The sequence below is a fragment of the Canis lupus genome, chromosome 3 (assembly GCF_011100685.1).
Source record: "Canis lupus familiaris isolate Mischka breed German Shepherd chromosome 3, alternate assembly UU_Cfam_GSD_1.0, whole genome shotgun sequence".
In the NCBI taxonomy this organism is placed as follows: domain Eukaryota; kingdom Metazoa; phylum Chordata; class Mammalia; order Carnivora; family Canidae; genus Canis; species Canis lupus.
In genome coordinates this window covers 75800232-75821020 of record NC_049224.1, presented here as the reverse complement: position 1 = coordinate 75821020, position 20789 = coordinate 75800232, and the positions used below count along the sequence as shown (strand labels likewise).

At 36.1% G+C, this 20789-nt stretch overlaps 1 long non-coding RNA gene across 4 annotated transcripts in view; it reads left to right on the top strand.

Annotated features, from left to right (window-relative positions):
* The window catches only part of LOC102152399, a 49323-nt gene that overhangs the window by 12910 nt on the left and 15624 nt on the right, over positions 1-20789 (top strand). For all 4 annotated transcript variants that reach the window (XR_005357306.1, XR_005357305.1, XR_005357307.1 and 1 more), the window contains exon 3: positions 15799-15853. This is a non-coding gene — a long non-coding RNA (uncharacterized LOC102152399). The remainder of the gene's footprint in view (positions 1-15798; positions 15854-20789) is intronic.

Sequence of the window (20789 nt, the reverse complement as noted above, 5' to 3'; positions counted from 1 at the left end):
TGAGCAGCGTGAATAGTATTTTCTTTAAAGGAGAAAGAAATTTGACAACATTTTAAAGTCTGAAGATTTAACTTGAAAATATGGATTTCCGGTTCCTCTTATAAATCATAAAATCTGGCAACACAGAGCCCACATTCTTGCAAGCAAAATCCTGCTAGAATCAAGTCATGAACACCTGATTTCAGAGAAAGTACATATGCTGACTTAGACCACACTCCCCACCACTCTCGACCATCATTTATGGTGTCGCAATTTACCCATTTCAGTTACACATCTGCCTTCTGTTGTTGTTTCATTTTACAATTAATGATTTAATAAATGCACTCTGAATTCTTATCAATCATGGTTTATCCCTGGCTGATATAGCCATCTTTCTGATATCAGAACATGAGGGCATGTGTCATAGCTATATATATATATATATATATATATATATATATATATATGCAAATTTTTAGGCTGCCATTTAAATAGAATGCCTCTAGAATGGAAAAGATAAACTCCTCTTATATTTCCTGTTGTAGTACCTATGTTTGTTGTTTCTATTAGGCATTGACAGAAGGGACCCTGAATGATAAGTGACAAATCAAATGCATGTATTTTTATCATTGTCAAAATATTTCACAGAGACAGAAAGGATCGAGCTGCAATTTTGGTTTAATAAATTAACATCTGTTCCAGCACCCCATATTTAAAGGGAGAATGTGTTCTTTGGCTCCCTTGTGCTTCTAATGGGGACACTTTCAGACGAAGACTGGAAAAGGGGATAAAGATAGAGTGTGACTAGAAACATAAGCATTTCTGGCTTGCCAAAGCAAATGTCACTTTTCACCTTTTGTACTTGCTGACAGGAAGTGAAGTCTAACTCTTACTGGTTGACATTTCCTTTTATTCTGTGTCCTCTCACTTTCTGCACTCTACTCTGAGCCCCTGGGGGGGGGGGGGCGGGGAGGAAGTAGGAGAGTATGGGGGAAAGGGGAGAAATCACACAAAGATAGAACTCCTTTCTAAGGAAGATGTTTCTATCTCTACGAAGAGATTTAATATGAAAAAGAAAAATATCACTTGGAGAGCATTTACTACTAGCTTTTTGTAAGAGGAAAGGCATTTATATCCACTCATAATTGTCTTAATTTTTTAGCCCACCACTAATACCAGGAAAGGATAACAAATGTTTATGATGTTAGACACTAGATTTGGTGTCACACAAAGATAGGTTTGCATGCCAACTATGTAACTTCAAAATTTTGAATAGTTACTTCTTTTTTCTAAGGGTTAGTTTGCTCATCTGAAAAATGAAAAGGAAAATCCTTTCTGCCTCATAAAAGTGTTATGAAAACTAAATGCATATAAAGGATTTAACGAAGGGCTAGGCATTTAGGAAATATTTCCTTTATCTAGTAAATATTTCATTTAGGAAATATTTCTGCCTAATTATAATTTTTATCTGTAAAATGTGGATAATAGAATCTAGCTCATCAGTCTATTATGAAGATTTACTCAAATCATACCCATGAAATATTTGTCAGAGAGCCTTACACATGGTAAGTCCTTGACATATGGCACTTATTGCTATTAAAATTGTATTATTGTAACAATTGTTAATAATAATCACAATCATTTGGGAAAAAAAAGAAATTCATTGTTAAAGAGATGGCTAATTGTGATCTAATTTTTCAAACTACCAAATCCAAATCATACTACATAAAAAACATTTTTGGTTTTCTTGGCAGAACATAGCATAATGTACTTAAAAAATATAGGTTTTGGAGTCAGGCAGATCTGAGTCTGGTTTCCACCCCTCTAGTTACTAGTTGAGTGAAGACATCAGATTTGTCATCTCCCTGCTTGAGTTATCTTTGAACCATAGGAATCACTTAAATTAGGCTAAAAAAATAGTTCAAACAGATTTTGTCAAGATTCAACGAGATGGGTGTGACCTTGATGTGAAGGCTTGGCAATCTGCCTTGGGTTCCCAGCAGTGCTTTAGTTTCAGAGGCTTTCCAGTACAGGTTTGCTTTCCACATGCTGTTGGTCATGTTCATATATATTTTTAAGTTGTTTGCAAAGACTCCGTACAGACTGCTCCTATCATCTAACACAGTGGTTCTCTCAGGGGCAACTTTCCTTCCTGGGGATTGTGGAGGCCGAGAAAAATTAAGGCCATCCCACCTAAAGTTTAGCATTAGCACAAGTACAGCCATCTTTCCCCTTAGTTTAAAGGGAAAAACTGCAGAATATCCTCAATATCCTCGGCAGGTAATCCCATATCAGAAAGACAACAGAGCCCACGCCCATGGTAGAAAATCCCCTAGACCAGCCTAATTCTTCCATCCCTTCTGGAAATCCCCTAGACCAGCCTATAAAAAACCCAGCTGTAACCCACTTCAGGGTCCAAGTCCCTGCTCCGCTGTGCCGGGTACACTCGGACCCAAGCTCGAGCTTGTAAATAAACCCTCGTGTGTTTGCATCGGTGTTGGCTCCTCAGTGGTTTCTCGGATTCGCAATTTTGGGCACAACAGGGATATTTAGCAATGCTGACAGACATTTTCTATTGTCTTGACTGGGCTGTGGCAGGGGAGCGAGGTCGCAAGGAGAAAGAATTCTACTGGCATTTAATAAGTAGGGGCCAGATATGCTCCTAAAACATCCAACAAATACACAGGGCAGTTCCCCACAGCAAAAGATGTCAAATAGTTTAGCCAAAATGTCAGTGGTACCCTAGTTGAAAAACTCTGATCTAATACATTGATCTTTGCACTTCCTTCAACTTCATGGAGTTGAAAAGCTTAAAATAGACACTAGCAATGCCAAAACAGGTCTTAGAAACTGTCAATGTGCATAATAGGATTCTCTGAAATACTGAAGAGATTTTCCTATACTAAAATTCTTCCTTTACTCATCTCCACAATTGCAGATTCATTCCTTTGATTATATTTAATGCTTTTCTTAATAAGAAATGTATAGCAGCTCATCCATCATTAATCACCTATGTGTTTATTGCATATGTTGTAAAAACATCTAATATTTGCCTAGATAAGGCTGAAGAAGCATGGGTACAATAGGCTCTGAGACTGGAGGGTTCAAATACCAGTCATCCACAGTGACTGGTTTCAGTGCTCCAATATTTGACTGTTTTGAGTCTCAAATACACAAAGCAGTTACATGATGTGTTTTTGTTGTTGTTGTTGTTGTTGTTGTTTAACCCAAGTAAGTAAAGAACCATCTCTAGACCAAAATAGCTTCATAGAGTCCTACAGCTTAACATCATTACCCTGGCCTACAAGGCCCTCTGGAATGTAGCCCGCCCATGCTCTGATGTTGCCTCTGCTCACTCAGCTGTTGTTATGTTAGCCTTCTTGTTATCCTGCCAATAAACCAAGCTTGCTCCGGCCTCAGGCACAGTTCTTCTAAGTTTTTGCTCGGCTTCCAAGCTCACCTCATGAGAGCCTTGAACATCCTATCAAAAATATTACCTTAGCACCACCCTTTACATACAATATTCCCTTTCCATGCTTCATTCTTCTTCACAGCGCTTTTCACCATCTCACATTGATTGTATTGTGTATTTGTTTGTAGAGGTGTATTGCATGTCTCCACCATTCTAGAAACTCAGCTCTCATTGACTTGTAGTCTCTATAATCATCCTGCTAATCAGAATTCCATGGAATACAATTGGGCAAATTCTTTGCTAATCTGTATCTTTATACTTTATTTCCTCCTGACTTTTCCATTAAAAAATGAAACATGCTACATCGGTGTGTCACTAAAATATGCTAGAAATTCCAGTACCTATCAGAATTTTGGTTTGTCAAACTAGAAGCCCATGGATCAAATTTGACCAACAGAGAGTTTTAACAAAATTATATCTGAGTGGCTTTCAGAGGAACTTTATTCTCCAGTTCACTCCTGTACCTACTGAACTATTATCTTTATCTACATTAGGTGATTACATATAATACATATTATATATATGGTCATACCCACATGTATTTATGTGTGTCATATAGATATTAATATCTATCTAAAATATCTATCCTAAGCCCACCTATCTATAAGAAGTGAAGGTATTATCATACCTGGTGACCTCACACATTTGTTTTTTTGCCTGGCTACCAAAGGCATTTGAGTTTATTTATAAACCCTGATCTATATGATAAACACACACACACACACACACACACACACAATTTGCCTGACTCGACTGAATTGCATTTGTTGAATTCAATTGAACATTATGCATAAGTGGAGTAGGTGGCTGGCTGTGCAGTGCCTTGTGAAGACCTCATGTACCTCTCTTGCACCCGAGACTTGTTTTCCCTTTTGATTCAGTGATGATGAAATGTCAACGTGAAAAAGCTAGAACAAGCCACAGAGGTTTTAAACAGTCAGTGCAGCAGCCTATGATGCTACACTGGTACCAAGTACATGTTTCCCTGCAGGATTGCTCCCTTCTATCTCTAGCAACTTCTGATGGCTCTGAGGGTATAGGAAGAGTAGAAAGCCCATTATTAAACTAGGCACACCCATCGAGGAAAAACTGAAAGATACCACTGCTTAGGGAGGTTCAAAAAAATGAAGAGAAAATGGGAGAGAAGCTGAAAGAAACATAGCCTTTGATTTCTCCTAAACCGGAAACTGCCTATTCTTTACTTATTCAGTGCCCTGTTTGTCTACATCCTGATTTACTATTACCTAGTGGTAGCCCACTCACCTTGTTTGGTGTTGAATCTTATCTTCACAGAAAGAATATGAGCCTCTCTAAGATGAAGCAAGGAAGTTTGTTATTAAAATCATTTTTGCTGTTGATGCCCTGTGTTTCTTCTCAGTTGACCAGCAGCCATGCCAATTTCTAATGACCAAGTAATTCCTGTTTGTTTGAATTTCTGTTCTCCCTGCCCCCCAACACTCCCCACGCCCCAAGACAGAGTCTTCCCAAGACACAGCAAACAACAAATACAGTTTGTTCCCAGGGAATTTGTAACATCCTGGCTCTTAGTTTTGTGCCGGGAATTAACCCCACATCACACCCTGCTCCTCTTCACTGGTACAAGCTCCTTGTGGTTTGTCTCGCCTGTTTCTTTATTATATCTCTCACTTGGCTTCTGGTAAAGGGGCCCCAGCTCCTTACTTGACCTTCTTCCATCACAAATGTCTGCATCCTGATGATCCCATGGTTTTCTGTCCCAGACATTGGACAGACACAGATTCACCCTTATCCTGTATTTTATTTAAGTTTATTGTAACCCCTGGATGGTTTATTTTTTTTTATTTTTTATTTTTTTAATTTTTTTTTTAATTTTTATTTATTTATGATAGTCACAGAGAGAGAGAGAGGCGCAGAGACACAGGCAGAGGGAGAAGCAGGCTCCATGCACCGGGAGCCCGATGTGGGATTCGATCCTGGGTCTCCAGGATCGCGCCCTGGGCCAAAGGCAGGCGCCAAACCGCTGCGCCACCCAGGGATCCCTGGATGGTTTAAAGTGATAAATGCTATGTGTGATTTTCAAGGAACGTAGATGATTATCAGTGGAAAACCGTACCTAAACTATTTGTTGATATATCTTTTTGTTTGTGAGAATTTAAAGGAAAACACTTTTCTGATGTATTTTTTTCCCTATCTGAAAAGAAAACCCTCAAGGGAAAAAACAGACACAGAAAATATCTAATCCTCACTCAAGGCTTGAATTTATATAATAACAAAGTGTAGAGCCCTGTGACTTTCTATTGTTCTGTGCTATGAAGAGGCATCAATCTTGCTTTAGACACTATTGTCCAGCTGAAACATCCTAACAGACCTAGGCTGAAAATAGGAGCCTCTTTACTACATAATCATGCCCTTAAAAAAAAAAATGTTCTGTATATGAATACTCACCAGATTTTTTCCAGCTACAATGTAGCAGGCCAGAAGGTTGACAAGATTCATATAATAAGCCATGTAAATGCAGCTGATGGAAGCTTTATGATTGCTTTAAAGCACAATCCATCATAATCACATCTTCTGAAAGCAAATGAATGACATGATACCTTAAATTATAGGTTTCCTATGGAATGAAGAGTAATCTTTTATTTCCTTTTATTCTTTATGTCTCCCCACACTCTATTGATAATTCTGGCAGGAGGAATATGCATACAAGTTTTGTTCCTCTTTTAAATGACTTTAATTTAAAATCAATTTGAAAAGTGCCTTATATTAGGAAGCCCTATGGAATGCTGTTGAAAACACACATCTGCTGGGTAATTTTTTCATGTAATTATGTAAGTTAAATCTTCATAAACAAAGTAAAGGAAATTATAATCCCCAGTTCTAGGTTTTGCAAAATAGCCCAAAGCACATTTTTTCCCTAATGAGTGAGTCAGAATTAAATTGAACAAATACCACCAACCAAAATTCAATTATTTCCTCCTTGTTCATAAAGAGCTGTAAGCAATGGCTCTTTAGTTAAAACGCATCACTGCGTGCAATGCTCCTCTGACCTAGAAGTACTATTTTAATTTTCAAGGCATGAGTTACTAAAAAGGACACAATTGTTTCCCTACCAATATCCTTCCTCTTTTTCTCCTAACAAGCCATTCTCTTTCTAACCCTGTCCCTCTTCATCACTTACGCCCATCTGTTCTCAAAGCTACTGCCTCTCAGGCCAATGGAATGAGAAAGGATGTGGACTGGTTAGCTTCTGTTGTGTAATAAACCACCGTAAGCTTGGTAGCTTTAAACAGTTACCATTTGCTTACTTCATAATTCAGCGAGTTGGCAATTTGTGTTGGTCTTAGCTGGTGATTCTTCTGGTTCAGCTAGGTTCAATTATGTGGTCGTGGAGAACTGCCTCATTGCTGGGCATCATTGGTCTAGAACGGTCTCAGCTGTGAAGATTCATGTCTGCTCCATGTGTCTCAACCAGCAGATAAGCCCAAGTTGTTCACATTGAATGCTGGACAGTTTTGCAAGAGAGAAAGCAATGGCATAAAAAAGCCCTTTGTAGTCTAAGCTCAGGAAGGTAGGGTCTTGAAAAGATATTTATACACCTATGTTTACAGCAGCATTATTCACAATAGCCAAAAAGTGGAAAGCAACTAGAATCCATCAATGGATGATGAATAGATAAACAAAATGTTGTACATACAAACAATGGAATATTATTTAGCCTTAAAAAGGAAAGATTACCTGTAGCTTTGTAGTAATTTTTGAAATCAGAGTTTTAGACCTCTATCTCTGTTCCTCTTTTTCTTTTTCCTTTTTAAAAGATATTTATTAATTCATTTGAGAAAGAGAGTAGGGGGGAGGGACCTGGGGAGAGGGAGAGAGAGAAACTCAAGCAGATTCCCTGCTAAGTGCAGAGCCTGACTCAGGACTTGGTCACACGACCGTAAGATCATGACCTGAGATGAAACCAAAAGTCAGATGCTTCACCAGCTGAGCCACTCAGACATCCCTCTTTTCAATCTTTTTCAAGATTGGGATGATTTTGCTATTTGGAATCCTTTGAGATTCTATATGAATTTTAGGATACATTTTACTATTTCCATACAACAACAAAAAAATGTTACTGGAATTTTGATAGGGACTGCATTAAACCTATAAAAAACACATGCATTTTTTAAGGCCAAACAATCTTGATTCTAAAACTTGATAAGTTATTGCAAGACAGGAAAATTATAATTTTATTTTGTTTGTGAGCATAGATGTAAATATTAAAATTTATAAAATTAAAATATTAAATAATAAAAGAATATTAACTATTAAAATTCAATGATATAAAAAAATCAAGATTAGTAGAATTTATGTCTAAATATAAGGAAATAATATTAGAATATAAAAAAATTTCTTCACATTAATAAGCAATAAGACAGGAAACCAATAGAAAATTAAGCAAAGGCTATAAACAGGCAGTTTCAAAAAAGGGAATTTCCAGAAAGGTAGGAAGCATACAAAGAGACGCTCATACATAAATAATGAAATAAATAATAAACAAAAATGATATATCCACCAATATGACAGAAAACTAGATAAAGTTGGATAATGACAAAGTTAGTAGAGATATGGCTGCATAGGAACCCCTGCACGGCTTACAGATGTGTGGACTGGAGGCCATTCTGTCAAAGAAACTGGTGGAATTCATTCAAATTAAGTATACCTATATATGGTGACCCAGCATATCCCCTCCTGGGTATATAGCTCAAAGAAATTCTCATATGGGCTTATATGAGGCCACATGTGAAATGTATACACATGTATACATGGTAGCATTGTTTGCTGCAATGTGAAGTAGAAACCAATCTATCTGTGTCCACCTAATGTGGTATAATTAGAAAAACTTGATGATATGCTCATGTAGCAACATGAATACATTAAAACATAGTGCATTTTAGAAAAAAAATGAAATTTAAGGCATAATACAACTGCATGAATTATACTTTCAATATACACAAAGCATCATTACATATTTTGTAAAAACACTAAAATCCTTAAAAAATGCAGTGGTCAAACACATTAGAATATCCATGAGAAGGAGGAATGGGAGTAGGGAATGGGGAAAACAGGAATCCAGAACAAACAAACCAATAAATCAGACCATTGATAATTGTGTACTGAGAACTGTGCCTTATATTTAACACAACTTCTTGCAACTACGAATAAGAGCAACAGCAAAGTCACAAATGGAAGCAAGATAGAGGACCTTACACCCATGTTTTAAATATTAGTAAAGAGAATAATAACCAAAGAGGAGAATCCAGAGATTTTTTTCACATTAACACAGACTTATAAACTCTTGAATGTAAAAGGGAACAATTCACTAAAAAAGCAAAATGAAAAATATTAGACAAGGAAAAGATATAATTGGTGGAAAAAAATATTCCATGAAGTTTGGTAATGCTGAGATCTATTTTAAAGATGAACAATTAGCTTTAGGAGATTTATCATGAGACTTCATGGAAGCAAATGGACATGAGGGAGCCTATGCCAGTTGGTCTTGTTCTGAGTGGTGGAGGAAGTGTGTCAGCATTGACTAACGAGTTGGCACTGAAGGATGAGTGGTTGAGGGAGAGGAAGTAGAATAGCAGGAGGTTGTTTTTCTCAGGCCTTGATTTGCTATCTCTCTTTAATTCTCACAGTTTCCCCCATCCCCATAAATATTTTCTTTCTACCCTGATGCTCAAGACAAAAACACCTGAGGATCAACTTCCATTTCTCTCTTCCCTTCATTCCCATATTCAACGTCTTAATGAGTCCTATTAGATTGCCTCCAAAATATACCCCAAGTCCATGCATGTTTTTCCATCTCTACTAAAATTTTTACCAAACTGTGTCATCCCTTGGATTGGTCATCTCAATAGTCCCTTGTTTTCCCTGCTTACCCTCTGATCCTCTAATCTATTCCTAATCCTTAGACAAAGCAATCTTTTGAAATGAAAATAAAATTACACCATTCCTCTATTATGATCCTCTAAAAAATTTCCATTATTCTTACAATACAATAAATTTCTAATATGGTCTCAAGGCCCTTGCCTAGTATTTCAACTAAATATTTTACTATTCCCACTACCATTTCCCATCTTCCAGCCACACTGGCTTTCTGTCTGTTTTCAGACACTCTAGCCTCATTTATACTACAACATTTTTGCACATCTTGTCCTTCTGATTGGAGTACCCTTCTTGTGATCTTTGTTTTACTTATTCCTTCCTATCTTCAGTTGCCAATTTCAACTTCAAAGAGGTCTTCTATGCACACACTTTCTAAAGGCACTCCTCCCAAAAAATTTGTTTCATATCACCTTATTTCATCTTACAAATGTGCTTGTTTGTTTTATGTTCCCCACACTAAACTGTAAGCCCTGCAATAGTTGGGTTCTTTTCTTCTCTCACTACTCTATCCCTGGGGCCTAGAAGAGGGCTTTGCACAGAGTAGACACCTAGAAACATTTATTGTTGCTGAATGAACAATGTAAGGATTACAAACTTTGCCAATTTTCAAGGGCCTAGTTGAATTTGAATACATTTAGCAAAAAGAAACAAGCTGGATGCTGGGAAAAGACTACGGTGGGCCTATTTTTTGGGAGATACATGTGAGAAGCCTTTACAGTGATAAAGACAATACAAAAGTTTTGGTTTTCTATTGATGTAAGAGAGATGGTGTCAGAAATAAAAGAGAATAAGTCAATAAAAAAACAAACTCTGATACTGGTAAAAATTATCATCATCATCATCATCATCATCGTATCTAAGCTTTACTTAATAGGCTATATACAGTTGGATATACATAGTCTATTGAATTTCCTTTCATCTATAGTATTTTGTAGTTCTTTGCTTATGTTCTTAAGGGATCATCTTTATGTCTATAACACTAAGGATCAGTCAAATCTTGCCCAAAATCTTATTTCTAGAGCCTCAAAAGATTTATATTTAACATTGTATTGAGTGAAGTGCACCAGTAATTCCCATTGAAAATAAAAGCTCACCTTTGTAACATTTCCCTCTCTTCTTCACTCTTACAACTTCAACTAACCATATTTTTGCTTCACATTCTTTTACCCTTAATCTCCTGGCAGCAGATACGGTTTGTTCATGCTTGTTCATTTCATATAGTTTTTTTTTTTTTTCCTTTAGAATTTTCTTCTTCTCTGGTTTCTATTCTTACATTTTTCTTAGTTTCTTGTCTTGTGAAATTGCAACAAACATAATCACTGCCTTCATGATGAGAACATTATTTGTTAACAGATGGCAGGTTTTCAAAATCTGAATCATTTAAACTTGGAGACGCTGAAAAAGGTAGTCAAATTGGGCTCTGCCTAAGACTGAAAAAGAAAGGTCATTTTTTTTTTTTCAAGATAAATTAAACTCTTATAAACAAAGTTACTGACTGCTAGGAGCGTTAAGGAGAGCATGTAGAAAGGCATGGGAATTCATTTGTCTCTCCCAATTAGTTAATGGATTTTGAACATTAGTCATTAGGTTTCTCTATTTTAATTAATTTAAGTAATTTGTATAATGAAATTTCTGTACATAAAATATTCCTAATAAGCATTTTATCATCTATCCCAGAAGGATTTCACGTAAATTAGTTCACGTAATTCAGCTCTGCTTCAGGAAGAAGGTCGTGGGAGTTGGAAGCCATGAAGCACTGAACTGAGAGGGCAAAGTAAAGAAGCACCACAAGGGGGATCTAGCAGAAGTCTCTCCCATGGTTGCAATTCACCAGGCAAAGGACTGGACACTGAAGAAGGAGGTTTATGAAACACTTAGTTTATAATAAATCTATTTTTGTCACTGTAGGAGTTTTGAAACTTTATCTAGTAATTATCCTCTAGTAACTTCTAAATATCTTCTAGTAACTTCTAGAGGATATGTAGGTATGTTTTTTAAACTAACTAAGATGCTTGATATCAGACACCATTTTTTCACTATCTCCTTAATCTTTATTATTAGAGGAGTTATCACACTGCCTATAAAGACATGCCCTGAATGAAAGTTGTGGGAACCTCTAGCAATGGAACTAGAATGGAGATTGTCTTCACTTTTTCTGTATTTTTTTGTGTTTAATTTTTAATTTTGAGTTAATTTAGACTTACAGTAGGGTATGGAGAGTTCCTGAATGTTCGTCATTCAGCTTCCTGTAATGTTAATATCTCATGTGACTATATCACAATTATCAAAACTAAGATAACATTACTATAATACTAGCAATTAGATGAACTGCAGACTTTATTTAGATTTCACTTTTTTTTTTTTTTTTTTGGCTAGTTCTGTTCCAGGATCTTTTTTTTTTTTTTTTAAGATTTTATTTATTTATTCATGAGAGACACAGAGAGAGAGAGGCAGAGACATAGGCAGAGAGAGAAGCAGGCTCCTCACAGGGAGCCTGATGCGGGACGCAAACCCCGGATCGGGATCATGCCCTGAGCCAAAGGCAGATGCTCAACCGCTAAGCCACCCAGGCATCCCCTGTTCCAGGATCTAATCCAGGATCCCAGATTGTATTTAGTTGTCACGTCACCATAATCACCCCCAAACTGGATGGTTTTTCAGTTTGTCTTCAGTGACCTTGACCTTGAGAAGTATAGGTCACTTATTTTATAGACTGTCCTTCAATTTAAATTCGTCTAATGTTTCTCATGATTAGACACAAGTTATGTATAATTGGGAAGAATGTCACAGATATGATGTTTCCTTCTCAGTACATCTTATCAAAGAGCACTGATATTAATATCTCTTATTATTGGAAATTTTAACCTTGATCCCTTTGTCAAGTGCAGTTTGCCAAGTTTCTCAACTACTAAGTTACCATATTGTCCTTTGAAATTAATAAATATTTTTTCTTGACAATTTCTTTGAGATTATGCAACTCAACTACCCACTAATCTTAGCTTTCATTGGTGGATCTTGCTTGCAAAAGTTATTACTGTGATGTTCTAATGATGATTTTCTATTTCCTTCAGTCTTTCTATACTTATTAACTGGAATTATTTCTCTATAAGGAAGAGTTATCCTTTTTCCCTCATGTATGAATGTATGTATGTATGCTTTTATTTAGAATGAGATGTATGCATTTATATCATATAAACTCAAAGACTTATTATTTGCGTTCATATCTATTATTATTATCATTATTATTATCTGCTCAAACTATGCCAGTCTGGCTGCTGTACCCTTTGATATGTTTTCTTTCTTTCTTTTTTTTTTCTTTCTTCATTAGTGCAACTACAACAATATGTTGTAGGTTCATCTTGTATTTTTTATGCCCTGGCCCTGGAATCCACCTCTCCTCCAAGGAGCCCTGATTCCTTTTATTAGATAATGGTATATAGCAACCAATATTTGACCAGTAGGGGTGCTTATTGCTAAGTAGAGGTATCACTACTTCTAGCCTCTCTTAGTAAACAGAACTATATATATATATATATATCCATGCACATAGATTCATCTATGTTTATAATTATAAGTAGTTCATACTGGCATCTCCTACTGTAATTCAACATCATTCTAGTCTTCCTTCTTTCATTATTTGTAGCTTCTTTCTCTAATGAATATATTATTCTTATTTTCTAAAATATATTTATTTATTTTATCAACCCTAGTAAACATATAAAGTAATTTCAAAAAAAATTCTTTTATTTATTTGAGAGAGAGAGGGCACATAGGGAGGAGGGGCAAAGGGAAAGGAGGGAGAGAGTCTTGAGCAGATTCCCCAAGCGGCTCCATTTCACTCCTGAGATAATGACCCGAGCCAGAATTAAGAGTCAGACTTAACTGACTGAGCCACTCATGCACGCTAGTAGTTTCAAATTAGTTAGAAATGCAAATTCTCAGGCACTACAGTAGACCTACATCAGAGACTCTGGAGGTAGATCTTACATTCTGCATTTTTAACAAATCCTCCAAAATATTCTGATGTATGCTGAAGTCTAAGAAACTTTGGTCTACTCACTAATTCAATCTTTTTAGATTACTTTGGGCTAGTGAGGATTTGGGGCCAGTTTAGAATTACAGTCAATTTCTGGTGACTATGGTTCATTACCATCTAGACAAGTATTGCTATAAACTTGCACATCTTTTTGAAAAACAGCAATTCAAGGTCTTTGAAACTGGAAGCAGTATCACAGAATCTCTCAATGGTAGCTGTTAGTATAGATCTGTACTTCTTAGTTTCTAGAAGGTATTCCCTGATATAGGAATTTTTTATTGAAAGACGGCAAACACAAGTAGGCAGGCCAGGAACACCTATAAGGACAAAGATTTATAGTGTTAACTCATCCAAAACTAAGCATTCTTCAGGAGTAATGGAGATACTGTTACAAATGGATCAAAAAATAAATTGGACATTGTTACTTGGCAGTTACATGGTTACATTGGTAAAAGATGACTTGATATTCAAGGCCAAATTCAACTTAAACTTTTTAAACGATGTATTCCTAATTATCTCCATTCCATCCAGTACTGATCATGCATTCCTTTATGTAACATTGTGCATCAGAATTCACCTCCGATTATAAACACAACTGTAAGCTCCTTAATATCTGACAACTCCAAGTATGGTCCACAGAGCAGTAGCAGCAGCTGCAAACTTGTCAGAAATGCAGAATCTCACACTCTAGCCTATAACTGAGTTAAAATTTGAATTTTAATCAGATTCCTTAGATAATTAAAATGCCATTAGAATATGAAAAGCACTGCTTAAAGAAAAAAAGGAAAGTGACTTACTTTAATATCCTCACTTTAGAGTTTGGCAAAGAGTAGGCCCCTTCAGAGCAATTTTTGAATGATGTGGAATGAATTGACCAATATCATTTAAATTTCTATAAGTGATTGAATCTATTTAAAATGAATGGCAAGTTCTAAGATAGGGACCAGGCAGTCAAACTAAGAGTATTAATGGGGCAACACAAACATCTTCAAATGCCATTTTATTAAAACTCTGTGAAGGACACTGGGTGTTACACTATATGCTGGCAAATTGAATTTAAACAAAAAATTAAAAAAAACAAAAACAATAACAACTGTGAAGGGCAAATAACACAACCACAACATATGGATCATGAACTTTCAAACTCTGCTTTACAATTGGCCCTATCATAGTGGGTAGGTTATTGATAACATTTTATGATTGATCTATGTACTACAGAATAGTTATCAGCCCGAAGAGATCTGCAAACATCCAACGTGTTCTTTTAATTGAATAACATGAGATCATAATAATTTTTTAAATAATAATTATAGGGACACCTGGGTGGCTCAGGGGTTGAGTGGCTGTCTTTGACTCAGGGCATGATCCTGGGATCCAGGATCGAGTCCCATATCTGGCTCCTTACATGGAGCCTGCTTTTCCCTCTGTCTAGGTCTGACTCTCTCTCTCTCTCACTCTCTTTATGTGTCTCTCATGGATAAATAAATAAAATCTTTAAAAATAAATAAAAATAAAACAAAATTAATTATAATCATAATGTTTACAGAAATGTATTGGATACTCACTATGACAGGCATTATTGCATTAATTTTTACAGTCATATTATGAAGTCATACTACTGTCCTTATTTTACAGGTAGAAAAAAGATTTATAGAAGTTCACTTAAGGAAGAGCCACTAGCTAGACTCAACTTTGATTTCACAGACTCAGTTCTTAACTACTCCAACATGTAAATGTTGGCTGAGAAAACATGACGTCTTTGTAACCATACCTGAGTTCAGTTGAAGGAGCACGAACTCTGACACACAACAAGCCTCCTTCCCAGTCCTAACTTAGGCACCAGCAGTGTGGGTGTGGACAAATTATTTAACCTGTCTTAAATTTTTCAACAAGGGCTAATAACACATACCTGCTTGGGAGTTTTTGTAGAGATTAATCACTTGTAATAGAGGCTGAATTGGGAAAAACTATTTTTGTTATTTCTTATTATTAATATCATAGTAAACAGCTGTACCTTCAAGTCAAAGTTAAAGGCCATGGAGTGAAAAGATATGATATGAGAGTACTAATGTGATGAGAAATCCAGCCAAATGAGAGAACTTTCAGGGGGAGCTCTTGATAATTGCTCATTTTTATCTGCAGTAACATAAGAAAGCAAAAGCAATGCAATAAGCAGACTCAGCTGCTTTTTATAACCCGAAAACATTCCAGCAAGCAACATGCTCCTTCAGCTCAATCCCTTCTCACCTTAACCCTCAATCATAATGATCCACAGTGCCATTTTACAGAAGGATGTAGTTCATAAAAAGTAATATAAGCCATATTTACAGTGAATTGGTACTTACCAAAAATAAACAACTGTTTGATGAATTAACATATTTCTCTTTTTGTTCTGTAGCATACATTTGGAAATGCCAGGACTATTCCCATTGAGTTAGATAAAGGACTATAAGGTGGGTGACTTTTTTGAGTTTTGACTTATTTAATGTATTATACATTAAAAACTTCTGAAGTCAAAGGATGCAATATATAGGACTCAGCAAGTGTCCAAAATTGTTTGTCAGTTTGTTTAGCTGCCCTTTAGACATGCTGTTCACATTTATAATGCATTAAAAGGACAAAAAATAGAAAGTAGACTACATGGTAAAATTAATTGCCAGCCGAGCTAGCAAGCTCAGTTGAATACTGGTATTTTGTTCTAGGATATGTAAGCATATAAAAAGCAGAATGGGAAATGGAGGCAGAAAAATAGGAAAAGTCAGTGGTGCCAAAAAACTATACTGCAAAGGAAAACAAAACAAATTTACTGTGATCTTTTTCTTTTGTCACTGGAAAATATAGGGTCATTTTTTTTTTTTCTTTTTTTATAGGGTCATTTTTAATGGGGTTGTGTGAACCAGACTAATACCATCTTGATCAAATCCTCCCTGATGACTACCTTGTGACTTGAAACCTTCCCCTGTCCCCATGTTTCTTTGTTTGACCACACCCTTAAGTATCCCCTTGGGGCATAGTAGCATCCTTGATCTGCCCTCAGGCTATCATTGATTCCCCCTGGTGGTACCAGTACCTCCACTCTAGGACTATAAAGACAGGTATTAGGGAAGTAGGGTTGTGGACATTTACTCCTCTGGAAGCTGCCCAAGACACCCTTCTGTCCATAAGTCCTCTTAAACTATTTCTTGTCAAGCTGGACTTGCCAGCCTTTTTCTTCTGTCTCCTACGATTCCATGGCCTTAGGAGATCCTTTGCCTAGACCCTTCCTTCATGAACAATGGTCAACTAGAGCCAGACTGGCTGAGTTCAGTGCCTGATCCCTTCACTTTCTAGCTGTGTGACCTGTGGGGTCTGGGGGAGACTGTCCTTTCCTATAAAATAAGGTTTCATGATATCTACTGCAATAGGACTTAGCTGTTTAAATGACATTTCTTCAAAAAGCCTTTCTGATTCCCTTGATGAATATAGCCCTTGAGCTTTACTCTACCCTGCTTTAGCTTTTCCTTCATTACCTGACCCTTAGCTAATACCTGATACTACATTAAATAAGCAATATTCGTTTCATTATTCTCTGTCTCAAATGCAAGCCAAATGTGGGGAGAGATATTTTTCCTCCCTATTATATGCTTAGTACCTAACAAATGACCTGGTACATAATAACCACGCAATAAATGTTCATAATTAATTGATATTAAAGTCAAATTTGTAAAAATGTTGGCTTATATTTTACAATCACAAAATGTTTGTTCATTCATTTAAAACTTTCACCTTAAACATTTCATTATTTTGAATTGATGAAGAATAAAAAAATAAATAAAAGCTATCAACTTTTAGATAATTGAATTTTTTCCAGACTGATTTTCCTTTTTTTACCTGTATGGTATTTTCATTTTAGCAGTAAACATATCTAAGGGGCATAAATGGAACTGGGTCAAACAAAATACCAAAGACAGCCGTCCCCAAGTGTTAGTTGAGGTTCATTTGGTTATAAGCAATAACAAAAAACCTATGATGGTTTATCTAAGAATAAAGATAAAAGAGTGTAGGCTGTTCATTGGAGGAGACTGGAATATCTCCCAGAATCCTAATAATAGCTACCACTTGTAGGTGTCCATTATGTTCCAGACACCATTCTAAGTTCTTTATGTAATTACCTTATTGCATTCTTCCATAGTCTGTGTAAGGTATTTACAGCTATAACATGCCTTTTATAGATCAATAAACTGTTATATAAGCCTCCCAAGGTCACACATCAGTAAGTGACAGATCTGGGATTCAAACCTAGACAGCCTGACTCTTGGCCCTGTGCTCTTATCCACTCTGCCATGCTGCATCCCAGATGCTCATAAATAGTGCATGTCCAGGCTTCAGGAAGGTCATGTACTTAAGTAGCTCCAGGGATCTCATGTTATTTCTAGGGCCCTGACATGGAGATGACTCATTGTAGTGACTGTCAGTTTCAAATTCTTAGGAAAAAGAAATAATTGGCTTAGATATCTGCCCTGCATTAATAAACAGAGGCCATTGGCTTAGGGACATGAAATATAGACATGGCGCTTCAGGGTTAATTCTTGTGGTATGAAGCCTTTCTGAGATAAAAGATAATTATTGTAAGCTCCAAGAATTATTTAATATATAATGTTTGAAATAGGGATGTAGTTATGGATTTAGACAAATAGGAACATTAATAAGCACAGGAGAAAAATAAATTCTGGTTAATATGTGTGACAACCTTAACTGCTACATATTACAACATCCATTTTGTAGGTGAGAAAACTGAGAGCAAGTAGGTTAATTCATACCCATAGCTAAAGAGCTAATAAATAACAAAGCCAGGCTTTTATACACATTTATTTTTTGTAGGCTTGCAGGGTTCTTGTCTCATGGAGTCGAAGAATGGATCTCAGAGACACAAAAGGGTGAAGTGAAAGTTTATTAAGTGAAAGTGAGAACAGAAAGGAAAGGAAAAAGCTCTCTAGAGTGGGAAGGATCCCGAACGGGTTGCCACTGTGGCTTGCCACTGGTAGTCTGTTATTGTAAATTGACTAGGGAACTTAAATTTTCTTGACATCTCTCCCACTGATAGCATTATGTTTACTTTTTCTTTGATTTTCAGTGGTCCAGCCATAGCTGTTATAGAGATATCTGGCCTCTGGCATTTAACACAAATGAGGTAGTCTCATTAGTCTCATTTTATTCCCTTATCTCTGGTTTTGTATACTTCATCATTTTTCCACATCTGGGATTTCTATGAGCCTGAACACACAGCCCCCTGCATGAGCCTAGTCAAGTAGCCCCCTACATATCTCTCCCTACCTAGCCCCACCTATCCCTTATTCATATTGATTCCAAAGTCCATGCTTTCTCTACTACACTGTAATCCATCCTTTTTGGATGGCTAAAAATTGACTTGCGAGACATGGAAAAGGGGCATTAAATATGGAGCATTTATAAGAAAATTTTAATAATCTTCCTTTGTGGCCCAGAATGACAATACACAATTTTAAGAGCTGTGACAATTTTAAGAGCTTTCCTTTCATTTGCCTAAAAATTCAAAATGCTCTTCAAATAAAAAATTAAATAATTTTCAAGCTCTACATTAATTTAAGTCCATTTAATAACTCTATAACCAGTTAATAAAGAAGTAAGAACTGACTCAAGATAGTATGAAAGAAGGAAGATACTATAAAAAAAAAGTATTGAAACAAATGACTAGTAGGAAAAGCTCAAGAAACCATATAACACTATAACACATACTATTCATAAATTGTATTTCAATTTGAGATATTGGAATGATAAGCCATCACTGCTGACCTTGGCTGTATCAAAATCTTGTTGATTCCTAATTTGAAATAGGAGCATAATCTGTTAAGAGATTTGTTCTAATGAGAGATGGGGGGAGGGGAGTAATTCTCTACCTTCCACTCCTTCCAAGTATTAAAACAATTAGTTAAAGACAGACATTAGAAAAAGATAAGGATCAAACTCCCAGCTGTATTGCCAGTGAAACTGAGTTACACATAATAAATTCAACCTGTGGTGGAAAATGGCCTCTCTACTCCTATTATTTTACTTGAAATTATTCATCCAGTCCTGGGAAGTTGCTGGACATGAACACCCTCAACCTTCCTCCAAAAAGCCTGCAAAGAAAGTTTATACATGGGGTTTACAAGGAAAAAAAAAAAAAAAAACAGAAGATCCCTGCACCACCTGCTGACAATGACATTTCCCATTACCCACTGATAAAATTATCAAGAGCTCCTTCCATCAGGAGACAACTCATTAAAGAGGAGCCCAATTGGTTGGAATATTTATCATCACTGATTCTAGATGAAGAGAAGTTACTAACTTATGTCCCATTGAGATAATTCAGTAATATTTTTAGCCAGTCATCTATCCATCTATCCATGTACATATCTATGTAGCTACAGATACATCTCTATATCTAGAAATCCAAGTATCTAGAAATCTCTATCTATCATCTCTTTGTCATAAGAAACTCTCTAGTCCTAAAAATAGTGCATGGATGATTTTGTGTACCACACTCATTTTTCAGATGTACAGCCATTATGTCCAAATATTAAACATACTAACTAGAAAGATGTGTGTGGAGGGAAATAAGTAAAGATTTTGTGCCTTGATTTCATGGACTTCAAGCCCCCATTTGCTGAATATAAAATCTAGCTGTAGTCATTCAGAGCAAGTATAAATTATTCCAGGTACTATGCCTTTCAAATGTTTAGTAATTTATAAATTCCATTTAGAAGTGAAAATCATCCACCCTGGGAAGAAGGAAGTGCAAGACAAAGTAATTAGTATGAAATTGACCTCCTAGGGCCCCCAACTCATTTCAAATGGATATTTTAAAAATCACACTAAATAATAAGCACAATGCTTTACAAATTTAAAAATACATGAAGCCCTAATAAGATGGGAAAGATGCTCTCTACTCTGAGTTACTGAACATCTATATGCTGAACAGACAAGATGCTGTAAGCATTTGAAGCTCCATTTCAAAGACCAAAACTTAGAGTTTCCTAAACTCATAAGCAACGCATCATAATCTTCCTTAAGCTGGTCATCAAAGTATAGATGAAGGGCAAAAGGTGCTTAAAGAGAACTGATTAGACTTTCTATTACTGTTATTGTTGCTTAAGATACACTAAATTCTCTCTCTGGCAATTCTTTCTCTCTTTCTGTCTCCCTCCCAGTCAGAAAATTGCTTTGTTGAATCTTTAACATTCAAGACTTTTTCTGGATGCCCAAAATTTTTCATAAGATTGAAGGGGAAATTTCTTGTTTTTCTTGCTCCTCAGCAAACAAAATAGCCGAAAAATTATACTCATTTACTATTTCATTCTAAATTTCTATAAACCACCCCTCTATGTAACT